The following is a 13886-nucleotide window of genomic DNA, read 5'->3' as shown; positions in this document are numbered from 1 at the left end:
GGTCGGAGTCTCTCTTTCCCAGCCCCACCAGGAGATTGGGGGGGGGGGAGGCGGGGATTGAACCTAGGACCTTCTGCACGCAAAGCAGGATCTACCCCTGGGGTGCAGACCCTCCTTAAAGACAAGTAAAGAGATGCCTTTCACCGGACCAGCAGATTTGGGAGCAGGCTTGCCTAGGGAGCTGCTTTATATTGAGTTGGTCCATTGTTCCATCAAAGTCTGTATATATTGCCTATACATTGATTGGCAATGGCTCTCTCTGGTTTTGTGCAGAGATGATTATTGTTATTTATTAGCAACTTGTAAAAATAACTCAGAGCAACTTACAAACACATTAGGAATACTCAGTGCTTTCCTCCCAAAAAAATTGTTTAGGTGTACTTTTGTTTTGATTCAAGAAAATCACCATTTTATAGTACAAAGATTCACAAAATGTTTAGGGGTATGTGTACCCCCAGAAAAAAGCTCTGGGAATACTAAAAACCAGTTCCAACAAATGCCATTAAAAACCTAACAAGTACATCTGTCAAAAATGAAAAGGCAAGTCAAGCAGACCCCGCCCCCAACCAAAAGCCACAAATACTTTTAAAACCTTCAAAAAAAGGGGGGGAAGCTCTTCCACTGAACCACAACCCTTTGTTCAGTCTTAATTCTTGCCCTGTTATAATTCATCTAGAGTGGTGCCCCGCAAGACGAATGCCTCGCAAGACGGAAAACTCGCTAGACGAAAGAGTTTTCCGTTTTGGAGGTGCTTTGCAAAACGAATTTCCTATGGGCTTGCTTCGCAAGACGACAATGTCTTGCGAGTTCCTGCTGGTTTTCCCCCCTCCCCCCTTTTTCTAAGCCGCTAAGCCGCTTATCAGCTGATCCGATCAGCAGATAAGCCGCTAATAGCGCTAAGCCGCTAATCCGTCAGTGGGCTTGCTTCGCAAGACGAAAAAACCGCTAGACGAAGAGAATCACAGAACAGATTCTTTTCGTCTTGCGAGGCACCACTGTATCCTTTCTCCCTGGTCACAAGGTTACATACAAAGTGTGAAAGGGAGAGGCGGGCAAGGCAAGGAGCCCAGAGGAGGGCATGCTAGCATTGCAACTGCTGTTATTTACTAAATTATTTGTACAACTCTGAAAACAGTTGAAATGTATGGGATACAAAATTTCTCTCTCTAACACAAACACACTGTAGATTATATATTAAGAGAGAGAGAGAGAGAGAGTAAAACATACTACTGTATTAATGTTGCTATGATATGCTGTTTGGGGATGAAAATTGTTATTTATAACAGTAGTAGTAATAATATGTTGTGTTGTTTGATGTGTATCCTGGAAGACTTAGAGTGTGCAAGGAAAATATTAGAACCAGCAACTGAATTTTAGTCCCAGACAGCTGGAGGGCACTAGGTTGGTGAATAATATAATATGATATAATAATATTATATACATAGAACTTCAAGAAAAGAAACTTAGTAGTTGTAAGTGTGGGGTAGGTAACGGCAATATTAAAAATAAAAATCATTGCTTTGCAAGCAGCAGGTGATTTAAAGTGTGTATAGCACATCAATATACTTAAGAGTTGTAGAATAAATGACAGTGCCTATAGATCAGTAACTGGTGAATGATGAAGCAGTAACTGGTTCAAAACAAGACTTGGACTTGGTGCTTGAATTACAAGAGGATGCAGAAAGGTTTTATGACCAGCCCTTTATTGCCTTTTTTGAAGACCTAGGGGAAATCATTTGACTGAATTGGGGTGAGAATTGGGTGGGTTTATGGATTTTGTTGAGAAGTCCTTTGAGCCCCATAATTCAAGCATTCTTAAGAGTAAACAGACTGTTCTCACAATGGAGAGATGTACTGGGACTATTTAATTTATTCATAAATTATCTGGAGTTGGGGATAAGCAGTGAGGCAACTGTAGTCAAGTTTGCAGATAGCGGCAAATTAAAAACCTAAGCTGATTGCAGAACACTCCAAAGGAATTCTCCAAATTGAGTAAATGGGAAATAAAATGACAAAAGACAGCTAAGGAAGGATGTGATCATAGAGGTTTATTTAAAACTATGTATGGTTTGGAAATAGCAGGTGGAAAATGCTTTGCCTCTCTCACACACAGTTGTAGAACTTGTGGTCAACTTTTGAAACTGATTGGCAGTAGATTCATGGCAAAGTACTTCTTCATGAACTTAACGGAATTTGCTGCCACAGAATGCAGTGGCCATTAACCTCAATGGATAGATTAGACAAAGTCATGCAAAATAGGTCTATAAGCAGCTATTAATTGTAACTGCTAGATGGAGCCTCCAGATTCAGAGGTACTATGTCTTAAATATCAGTTCCTGATGGTTAGGTACAGTTCTGTAAAGCTGCAAAAGGAATCAGTCCTGTTTTTGATCTTGGCAATGTAGAAAACCAGTTAGGTTTGTAATCTAAACTTGTTTGTATAGGAAATTTTCCTTTTTACCTATTTTACTGTTATGTGTTTGGAATGCTTGGTAATGATCATGATATTTTATTCACTTGCTGGAGGGCAACAAAAAGACAGGGCTATAGCATTCATTCCCGACTTGTGGGCTTCTCAGAAGCCTCTGATTGCCACTGTGGGTAACGAGATGCTAAATTAGACGGACCTTTGGTTTAATCCTTCCAGGAAAAAAGTGTGACTTGACCTATGAATAAGAAAATACATGGTATGTTCCATCACACATTGCACACATTTGTACTTTATAAAAAAAATGAAGCATGGCTTTGAGGGGTCCTAAATCCAAACGTTTTTCAAAGAGGCCAGATTTGATGAAGTGAACATGAGGGCTGATCAAAGTTGTTGATCTTTTTTTAGGATTGAAGTTTTTTTAGAATTTGACCCCAGGACATTCCTGCCTGAAAAGTGTTCTGTTTAGATCGAAATCTTACTACCTTAGCTTTCCTTACTACAAAAAAGATGATTGTATGAATAATGTAATGCTCTCTGCCTTTGGGGAGCTGTAAAATGGAACTGCATTCCAGAAAGCAAGGCTTATCACATAATAAAAGCATAATTATATATTATAAAAACTGCACTATACTTGTATCATACATTTCTGACTCCACATGTTCCACAAAAACATTGGCACCCATGTGTGGCAATGTAGACAGAGGGTGAATGTAACAAATAACCAATTAACCAACAATTAACCCTGGTATTTCAGTCTTCTGCCAAGACTTTTCACTATACAGTACTTCTTGATTTGGTTGGAAGGTTAAGACAACTGGCCAACCAGTGAGAGGTATCACTGGGTCAATGATTGCTGAGTGTAAGGCTTAAATGTGGGAAATCCCATGTTCAGATCCCTGCTTACTCAAGCAGCTCACTGGATGGCCTTTTGCTTTCCAGCAAATAGAACTGAATAACAACCACCACCCTCTCATTACACTCCACTGTTCTGAATAAACAAGTCATATGCACAATGCAGCTTTCATAACATTCTTAAGACATCTCCTCTTTTGTGCTGTCCAGTGCCAACTACTGACCTTTAAAACCTTCCAGCAGATCGAAATAATGAATCATAAAGGCAGTTCTTTTAATGCTATTTATGGCCATAGCTCCACAAGTAACATGTGCTGTTCTTTGATCTGTGCACTTTTAGATTAGCCCGCACAAAATAAAATTCCAAGTTCTGCAGAAATTGCTTTCATCAGCTTATTGCTACCTTACTTGGGAACTGTGACAAAAGGAAGGAGTAGCTTCTTGGCTGACAGATTGATCACACTGAAAGGAAGAGACAGGGTTAGCATCTGCCAAAGTTTGATTTTAGGCAAAAAGAAAAAGCCCCGTTATTTTGTTAGCTGTGCTTTGTGTCGCATATCTTTGCTTTTCTGTAACCCTTGCTTTTGTGCAGAACAAAGATTTGAATTCTGGGAAGACACATTATTAGCCTTGGCTTGGCACCCGTCTTGGAAAATGAGTCACGTGTTTCAGCGAGGGAGCCCAGTGCATATCCAAAAATGGAAGCAAATAAAAATGCTCTTTAAAATTATTGGAAAAAAACACACGACCAACTTTGCAGACAAACTGAAGTTGCTGAGCCAGCAATAATTACTCATTTGTAGCCAAACCACCATATATCTTTGTGACACTGGCAACATTACAGTGGTCATATAGCTGGAGCTGGCTCAAATATTTATGAAAAGTTTCTGTTATGTTTCATAAACAAAAATTTGGCACAGATTATACTGGTAATGGAAAAAGAATCCTGGTTAAAGAAAAGAATGGGAATGGAGAATATTTTTGAGCCTGAGATCTACATTCCCTTCTGGGCAACCTTATGAGGACCACATGCCAGCAATCGGCAGAACCAGAAAGAAAAATGGGGAGAGCAACAAATGCAAATTTTACCTTTGCATACCCTGCCACATTTCTCTGATGAAACTATTCCATATTCCTATATATTCCTATTTAATAATAATAATAATAATAATAATAATAATAATAATAATAATCATCTCCACCTATCTGATTGGGTTGGCCCAGCCATTCTGGGGGGCTTCCAACATATATAAAAACAAAATAAATATTAAACATTAAAAACACTTCCCTATACAGGGCAGCCTTCAGATGGTTTGGGGATCAGATAACTCCATATCTTCCAACATTCCTCCGATGAAAGTAGGGATGTCCTAAGGAAAAGCGGGACATTTCGGAATCAAATTAGAAACCAGGATGGCTTCTGTAACTCTGGGTCTGTCCCTAGAAAATAGGGAAACTTGGAGGGCATGCCTTTGTGCAGCAGGAATGTTCCTACACACACTCATACACCCTTCTTGATGCTCCCTCCATAGAAGCAAGGGGCCTTATCAGAGTTCAAGAACACATTCCAGCCAGGAGAAAACACTCAGGTTATAAAGCAGGGCCAGTGAGAGAGGGCTGCAGCCTGGAGGAGAGTTCTCAGGCATGTAGGTACTAATTACCTGGTGTGTCGTTAACCCATAGTTAACGAAGAGAACTGCCTTCTAGTAGGAGGAGTACACCATTATCCTTCAAAAAGAATTGCTAAAGTCCAACAACTCCTCTTGGCTGCTGTGCTTAGATCTCTTGACTCCCAAGGTATGTAACCAGCCCTTAAAAGGTCTCTCCTCAAAAATGGATATTGGAGAGTTGGAAAAGTTTCAGAAATGATAAGGCATATATAGAGCAACTCCCCTATGATGAAAGAAGCATCTGGATTTTTTTAGTTTAGAAAAAAAAAGTTGAGTAAGAGGTAACACGATAGAGGTTTATAAAATGATGCACAGCATGGAGAAAGTGGATAGAGGGGGAAAAATTTCCCATAGCACTGGAACTTGTAGGCATACAGTGAAGCTAGATGCTGGAAGATTCAGAATAAAAGTACCATACTTCTTCTTGCGGAGTGTAGTTAAGCTTTGGAACACAGGAGGCGATGGTGGCCACCAGTTTGGGTGGCTTTAGAAGAGGACTGCACAAATTCACAGAGGACAAGGCTATCAACAGCTACTTTGCAAACCAACTTCCAGTAATAGCATGCATTTTTGCTCGACTGTTTTCACTACTAAGTGCAGTGGTACTTCGGGTTAAGAACTTAATTCGCTCTGGAGGTCCGTTCTTAACCTGAAACTGTTCTTAACCTGAAGCACCACTTTAGCTAATGGGGCCTCCTGCTGCCGCTGTGCCACCGCTGCACGATTTCTGTTCTCATCCTGAAGCTAAGTTCTTAACCTGAGGTAATATTTCTGGGTTAGCGGAGACTGTAACCTGAAGCGTATGTAACCCGAGGTATCACTGTATTCTCCTCATTCATGCATTTTTGTGCACATCTCTTGTCTGGAGAGCTGCACAGCAAAATATAGAGAAGTGCAAGTTCCAAATGATAGCTGGTACAGTTCACATACTGTTTCAGAATATGTGATGAGTTAGGACTGCCTTTAAATGTAAACTCCTCCATCTTTCCCGTTGCGGGAAGGGGGGTTCTCTCACAGCATTCACATTATTTATCGCTCTCTCACACACAGAGAACATAACTGATTACCCCAAAACTATTCCTCTATCATTATTTCTATGTTTCTGCTTTTCTTTCTTTTTTAACTCAGTTATGTGCAGTGATTTACCTCAGCAACTGCTTCTCTGGAGCCCTCTGTAGGCCAACTGTAATAACTGAAACATCAGTGGTGGTTTACATCCTGGTACAAAAATCCAGCTGTCAAAATAATAAACAGGAGTAATAGATTTAAGACTACAAGGAATCCATAAAATGGCATGCACGTTATAAGATACCCTTCATCCAGAGGAGCTTGCATTTTAATTTGAGAAAAAGATGGGTCATAAATGTACAGAAAAGAGGAAAATATTAGCTTTATACAGCTAAAAGCAGCAGCAACAACAAAAATGCTCTGCAGTTAATGCTGATTACCACTCAACTTCTGCTACGGGCTTGCTACTGTTCCCTCCTCTGCTTTGTTTTGCAACATCGTTGCATTCTATTAAAAAGAAATAACTGGCTTGTAATTACAATGGTTAGTGATTAGAGTTCTAACCACATTATGTAGAGTGGTGCTGATGACAGTGTTATCTTAACTGTGCAAATTAAAAAGGAGCCTTTGTTAGCAAAAGTGCAAGCCTTGGTGGTGGTAAAGGAGGTATGAAGTCTAAGTGTTAGTATGTATGTTGTTGATGAAATAAATCAAGTCTTGACTCTCCTAGAAAGCAATCCTAATTACTAGGGAGGATAATGGTGAACCTCACTCTCCATGCACAGAGAGCAAGATTCATGGGCTGAGGTCTCCTCTGTGCAGTCACAGAAAACTCCACCATTGTCCCTTTACCTCCAGAATCTTCCTTCTCAATCTTGTGGCCTGGATGGAGCCGTAAGGCATATACTGAAGAGTCACCTGTCTGTCATCTTTTCCATTTCTAGTGAGGTGCTTGAGCATCACTGTGTGACTGTTGACTAAAACCATGTCTATGAGCAAAGACTAATTGAAAAGCAAAAGGCAATAGGTTTGGAAATGTGGCACTCCCTGGAGCTTGTTCTGTGGATCCTGGGGGTTGCATTTTTGCAGAATCCAAAGCCCCCTCATTCCCCTGAACACCCAACTACAGAAAATGGGGAGTCGGGAATACCAGCCCTGGAGCTGGCACACTTATTTTCCCTAGTGTAACTGGGAAAGGAACTTTTTAAAAGCCATAGGAATCGCCAAAAATGTTGGAGAATTTAACTAATGAATATATACTGTTGGATTGTTATTTAGCTTTATTAAGTGTTCTTCTCAAATAGTAATATGATTTTGAGAAGTAAAATGTTGTTAAGTCATTCTTTAATGGCATCAGAACTAACGACTGCCCATTTTTGAAAGAATTTGGAAGGAGCCACGAAAGGATATTGGCATAAAAAATGTGTGGGATATAACTTTGTTTGGAAAGTTGACAAATAAAATTGGCTAGGGGGACTAAAAAGAGCAGCAGCTTTAGATCAGAACGGTTTGATTTTTTTCAGTGAATAACTAATGATGTAATATGCCAACCTCTCAGTATGCTATTTTCTGTAACTCATAGTTATTTGCTTTTACATTAAAGATAACAGCAACATTTGTTATCTTTCTACTGTACTCTGTAGAGAGTAATTCTTGTGTGACTTTTGATGCACATATTTGTCTGTGGAGCTAAGTTTTATTTATGTTCAAAACGTTATTTATATTTTAAGTTACATTTTTGGTATAGTTCCCTGCACAAAATCTCTATTGGTCAATAATACACACACAATCTGCCTGTTTGTCATGTGATATTTAAATTTTAAAAAATCAACTAGCAGCTTCTAAACTAAATCTGTATGACAGCTATAGCCAAATGACTATTTATAAATACTTGTATATTCATACAGCTCTTACGGTTGTGCAATTCTGAGTCAGAAAAGAAGCGGTACTGTATGCTGAGCACTAGAACTGCAACCTTGGGGTTCCACTCTTATGATTTCCTGTCACTTGCACTCATGAGCTATCATGTAGAATCTCCACCTAAGTGATGGATGTGAAGGGAGTGCTATGGTTTGCTTGAAGGCTTGCTTCCTCCTGACTTGGTGTGCTAAGGCAGCCCTTGTGTTCCATTTGGTATCGCTGATAATTATTAGCACTGTCACAGTGCATTGCCGACTCCCGGAGCACATTTGCTTGGGAGAGCCATACAAATGAAAACAGTTGGGTAGGCAAGCTTGAGACTCTCTTTGTCCATAATGAGGCAACGTTCTTGAAGTGACAGGTTTCATTTTATGTGTTTTGGATTTCAAAATCACTCGGATTCATGATGCATTTTCCACTGAGATGCCCCACCTCCTAGCAAAATTCTAACGAGTATATCTGAAAATCTGAAAATAATTTTAAACACGAAACTAAACCATTTCTCCTCTCAACGCATACTGTCAGATGTTTGCTGCATTGCAAAGTATTTCAAAGACCCCCAGTATTTATTATAATTATTAAGACTTTTTATTTCTAATAATGTTCTCGTCATAAGAAGAGCCCATCTATTCCAGCACCAGCCCTGTGGAACACCCTCCCACCAGATGTCAAAGAGAAATATAACTACCAAACTTTTAGAAGACATCTGAAGGCAGCCCTGTTTAGGGAAGCTTTTAATGATTAATAGGTTATTGTATTTTAGTGTTTTGTTGGAAGCTGCCCAGAGTGGCTGGGGAAACCCAGCCAGATGGTTATTATATTATTATTATTATCCTGTTCTCACAGTGGCCCACCAGATGCCTGCAGGAAATCTGAGTACAAGATCATTCTCTCCTAAGGTCATGTCCATGAGTGAGTTCTAGTGTTATCAGGTCCATGGATTCACTAACCGTTGTTCAGTCATTCTTTAATCTAGTGATTGTAACTTGGGGATTTACCGTGCAATCTGATGAATGCTCAGAAGCAAGCGCCATTGAATTTGGGGGAATTTACTCCATGTATAGAAGGCGTAGGGGATGTTTTTTGATCTGGCAGGCAAGATCCTAATCTCCCCGCACCACCACAGGCCAGCTCTGACAGCTGGGCAGGGCAACCCACCAATCTACCATCTCATGTCCTAATGAGGTCAGATGATTGACTCCTGCCAAAGCCCTTTGTGCAGTGCTTCAGAAGCGATGGGGGCAGGAGAGTGAGGCCAAAATTTGACACACCCTCCAGCCCTCATGCTGCCTTCCCAAAGCCAGATAAGCAAGGCACCAGGCTTTGGGAAAGAGGTGCGAGCCTCTGGCAGGGTCCTAGAGCTCTCCTACCCCCTAGCTGGGAAAGCTAACTAGGCTTTGGGAAGAAGAAGGAAACGAGGACTGTGTCACAGCCCTCCTGCCTCCTTCCCAAAGCCCAATGCCTCCTTACCTGACTGTGGGAAGGCATCGCAAGGGCTGGGGAATGTCAAACGTTGCCAAGGACTGCAGAAAAGGGCCTCTCGGGCTGCATGCATTGGACTTGTTTACACTGTGTAGCAGAGGTGGTCTTGCATTTCAGGCAGCCGTTTCCCCCAGCTCTACCTGAAGGCATCAAGGGTTGAACTTGGGACCTTTACGTATACTGGACATGCGTTCTACCGCTGAGCCACAGCCCTTTCACCTTGTTCCGCAAGTGGGTTTTCTGTGCCTTCCTAACAGCCAAGGAACAGGTTTGGCAACACTGGAAGGAAAAACTATCTTGGTGCTAATACATCTGTGGATTGAGAAACTGACTTTGCTGCCTCTAGATGAGCCAGCAGTCAATTGGTGACAGCACTGTGGGGCATACAACACTATTTGGACTGCCTTCACTCTGACACCAATACTCGCCAAAGGGCTTACTTTCACTGTTCTGTATCCTAGTTGCTCCCAAGGCTCTGCCCAGTCCTCCCCCTTCCAAAATCCCCAGCTTATCCCCCCTCTGTCAGTATAAGGGGTGAGGTTTATAGGGCCCAAGATACTTACGGCTTGATACTTGCAATGAAATCCTGTACGTGTATACTCAGAAATAAGCCCCAAAGGATTTGTTCCCAGTTTAGGATAGCTGCTTAAATCTAGGCTGATCTAGCAAAGGGCTTGGGGAGAAAAGAAGACTTAAAGATAAGAAAATGTGCGAGAGGATCAGTTAGTAATTAAATCCCAATGTTTTACACCACAGTAAATTAGTCATTAATCTGCATCTTTAATTTGATTTGCTATGTTTGTAAATAATCAATGTTTAAGCTTTGTTAATAGCACTACAGTGCCTTGAGCAGGTAAAAAACCCTGAGAGGTCTCTCCTTCAGCCTCGCAACAACTTCATTCTCACCAGGACTGTTGACATTTTAGTTCCACAAATGACATTGGAGATGGTTTCCATGGAAACTAAAGATTCAGCCACACACATTCTTGAAACAGACAAATGAGAATATCTGTTTCCTACTACTGACCAAATATTTAATGTCACCAGTGTTTACTAGAAAGCTCCAGGGCATAAGAAGGCTTCAGAAAAAGGACTTAAAGGGAACTATCCCTTCCATATCCAATCTATCTATCTATCTATATACTAGCAGCAAGGTCATTCTCAGAGAGCTGATCCTTATATAGCCAAGCCAGCACCAAAACTCAGCAGTAGAAAACAACATGTAGGGGAAACTCTAAGGGAAGGGAAAACAACAATTTCTGAGGATGTTCAGTGACCATAGAGGTCCGGGGAGGGGTGTGGAATATTGCTGGAAGGGAATGAAATGGAGTATCCAGGAAATGGGCATTGTTAGCTGCCTGGAGGAACAAACAGGAGTACTCCACACTGCAAAACAGGTCTTACTTGTTGTACCTGATGATGCATAGAAAGGAGACAAAGAGCTGCCCTAGCGCAGGAGTTCTGTTAGGGCAGGTGTAGAGAACCTGTGGCTCTCCAGATGTTGCTGAACTACAACTCCCATCATCCTTGGTCTTTTGTCATGATTGTTGGGGTGGAGGGGAATTGTAGCTCAGTAACATCTGAAGGGCTACAGGCTCCATGGCACCAGAATACGCCACTCTTGCACACAAAGTCTACTCAGCTCACGTCAACGAAACAGAAATTCTACATGTACAAGGGGCATTTGCAGAGCTGTGCCCGCTATGGAAAGGAGAAGAGAACCCCATGTGGACACTGGAGGGCACATGGAGGTCTGGACCACTGCTTACGTATGATAATGGCCATATCTATCCCAGGGATATAGGTAGGTCTGGGTTTGGTCAGAGCTTGGATGGATGATCACCTGTGAACTTTGAGCAGTCACTTGAATAACGCAGATGGAGTCCAAAGAGAAAAGAAACCAATAATACTTTGCTGGGAAAACTGAGCAGAAACAGTATATGATATGAGGGGGTCTACAAGTCTTTACAAGTGTTGTTTAGAGGAGGGAGATATGCAACTACACAGGATAAAAAGTTATATACACCAATCAAAATTTGAATTGCCTCAGCAAGGAACATAGCATACTGCCCGGTTGCTAGGCAACACCTCCCACCCACCCCCAGTTAGCTTGACTAACTGTAAGCAGAATTAACCCTTAGGTTATTAAATGAATGATCCCTGCAGTTGTACTTCCAGCAGGAACCACATATATAGCTTGATGGGTTGCATGAAGGAAGAAGAGTAGGATTCTTATGGAAACATAAGGAAATAAATACATAAAGAAATAATATTTCCGGGTGGGTATAAAATAATGTTTTGAAGTGACTAATAATTATGCTAAGTCAAAGTTAAGCAGAAGCACACCATCTTCTAAGCCTTGCTACCCTACCATGCCTCTTGGTTTGAGTGGCACTTCCGCAAAGCCATAGAGAAGAGAAAAGGACAGAAACTGTGACAAAGGAAAAAAAGTGTCACATTTGTGAAGGTTGTTGGCAGAGTCGGTGACCCACTGCTTATTAAAGTTTCCCAGCTGAAAAGATTTCAAAGCTTGCCCTGCCCGTGAACAATGGTAAAGATTGAACTACATGCCATACAAAATGTAGTTACAAGTGAGGCTATATAGCTTAACGTTTCATTCAAGTAAGACTAGGATTATTGTGCACAGTTGTCCCCGTGGCAACATCTGGCCTATATTTCCCCACGTGTGAAAGAGAAAACAATGTAAGAAGTGGAAAACATCATACATTCTTTCTCGTTTCCATTCCGAGGTGTGAAGGAAGAGTAAGACATTCCTACCACAGTGTTCTTACTTTATCTCCATGAAAGCCTTCATTCCACTTGCATGAAAAAGAAAACACTGATTAGTCACAAACATTTCCTTAAAGAATTCTGATTCTGAGGCAAGTGCTGATGTCATAATAAGAGTTCAGAGAGCTTTTCTTCCTCCTTTTTGCTTTTCTCCATAGTAAGCAATGACATCAACTTTTACAGGGGGAGAAAACCCACCTTGACTTTGGATCTTCAAAGGTAAGCATTAACAAGAACCTGCTTTTAGTTTTGCACTTAGATTGCACTTGGTTAACTCATTTTGAGTGCTGTTCTCGTCATCTCTGTCCTTTTCCTTTTTGAGGTGGGGTCTTTTATCTCACTGACTTTATAACAGTGCATTCCTGACAGTAATGGAAAACTGATATTGGTTATCCTAAGAGAAAGCCATAGATACCAAAACAACTTCATGTATTCAGCCTTTCGGGCATAAATATATAAATAAATTTATTTAATCCGAAGGTCAGGATGTACACATTTGTAAATAATAATAATGGTCGAATCTGATCCACATTGAAACAACTTGTTCACACTTATTCCCATAGAACCGAAGCGGCAGCTAAACTGGCAATCCTGGGCGTGTTTACTCAGAAGTGAGTGCCCCTGGGTTCAACAAGAGTAACCCCTGGGATTTAATACTGCCAGGAATTTTTTTAATAGACCAGATGTTTGCTGGGGATTAACTGTGTATTGGGTGTGGTTGCTGGGCGTGCTTGGGAGTAATGTCTGGATATGAAAGAGTGCTAAGGAAGGACTGTATTTGCAATGGGTCAGTACATCTGGCTGTTAACCAGAAGGTTGGTGGTTTGAGCCCACCCAGGGCAGGATTCCTGCACTGCATGGAATTGGACTAGATGGCCCTCAGGTTCCCGTCCAACACTACAATTCTATGATTCTATTTGGGGAATGTTATTGTATGGAGGAAGTGTGAGTGCAACTTCTGCCTCAGGGTCCTTCTTTCAGCTTCCACCCAACATCACAAACGGCAGGTGATTGATGGTGGAGTTGCTGTTTGACATGAAGTAACTGCAGAAACCAGCCCGTGGGAGAAATATTTGTACTATATGTTTTGAACCGGTCACACTGCTGTTGCAACTTGTGGTGATTTCACTGGTTTCTCTTACATTTCACAGTAAGGATTGTGGTTTTATGGCTCTGTCTCTAAGCCATTACAGTACAGCCAAGCTCTATTCTTCTCTAGTTCTGTGAATTTCATACCTTATCTCTAAGCGCAGATCAGTACAAGATGACTTCATCAGAAGGAAGCCAGAGGCTGTTATCACCAAGAATGATAACATTCACACAGTCTCTACTTCTTCTCTCGCTCCCTCACGTGGAGACAATTGCGGGGGGGGGCAGGAAGCTGTCAATTTTGGTTTCTCTCATTTTCCCAGTTTTACGATCACTTCTTCACATTTCCACATCAGTCTCTACTTTTTTAAAAAAAGGTTCTCATGAAAATTTATCCTAATACACACATTTTTTTAAAAGCAATTTTTCCCGATACAATGCATGTTGATGTTATTTTCTTTAACATATGCCTTTTTGCGCTGTGGGTTAAACCACAGAGCCTAGGGCTTGCCGATCGGAAGGTCGGCAGCTCGAATCCCCACAACGGGGTGAGGTCCCTTTGCTCGGTCCCAGCTCCTGCCCACCTAGCAGTTCGAAAGCACGTCAAAGTGCAAGTAGATAAATTCCTTCCGGCGGGAAGGTAA

At 41.3% G+C, this 13886-nt stretch overlaps 1 protein-coding gene and 1 long non-coding RNA gene across 9 annotated transcripts in view; one reads left to right on the top strand and one right to left on the bottom strand.

The window, feature by feature from the left end:
- Positions 1-2907: 2907 nt before the first annotated feature.
- Positions 2908-12201, bottom strand: LOC308569342. The gene is made up of 3 exons (XR_014000676.1): positions 12142-12201; positions 6100-6188; positions 2908-3745 (listed from the first exon to the last, which is right to left on the bottom strand). It is a non-coding gene; the product is annotated as an uncharacterized lncRNA (long non-coding RNA).
- A 48-nt stretch (positions 12202-12249) lies between these two features.
- PPP1R9A (protein phosphatase 1 regulatory subunit 9A) overlaps positions 12250-13886 on the top strand; it is a 148518-nt gene continuing 146881 nt past the window's right edge. For 7 of the 8 annotated variants that reach the window (XM_081163067.1, XM_081163066.1, XM_081163074.1 and 4 more), the window contains exon 1: positions 12271-12372. The gene's annotated coding sequence lies outside the window, so the exon portion shown is untranslated. Of the gene's footprint in view, positions 12373-13886 lie in introns of all 8 variants that reach the window. The other variant, XM_081163070.1, reaches the window with a different exon arrangement.

Source organism: Podarcis bocagei (genome assembly GCF_964188305.1).
Source record: "Podarcis bocagei genome assembly, chromosome: 12".
In the NCBI taxonomy this organism is placed as follows: Eukaryota; Metazoa; Chordata; class Lepidosauria; order Squamata; family Lacertidae; genus Podarcis; species Podarcis bocagei.
This window is presented reverse-complemented; position numbering and strand designations above follow the sequence as displayed.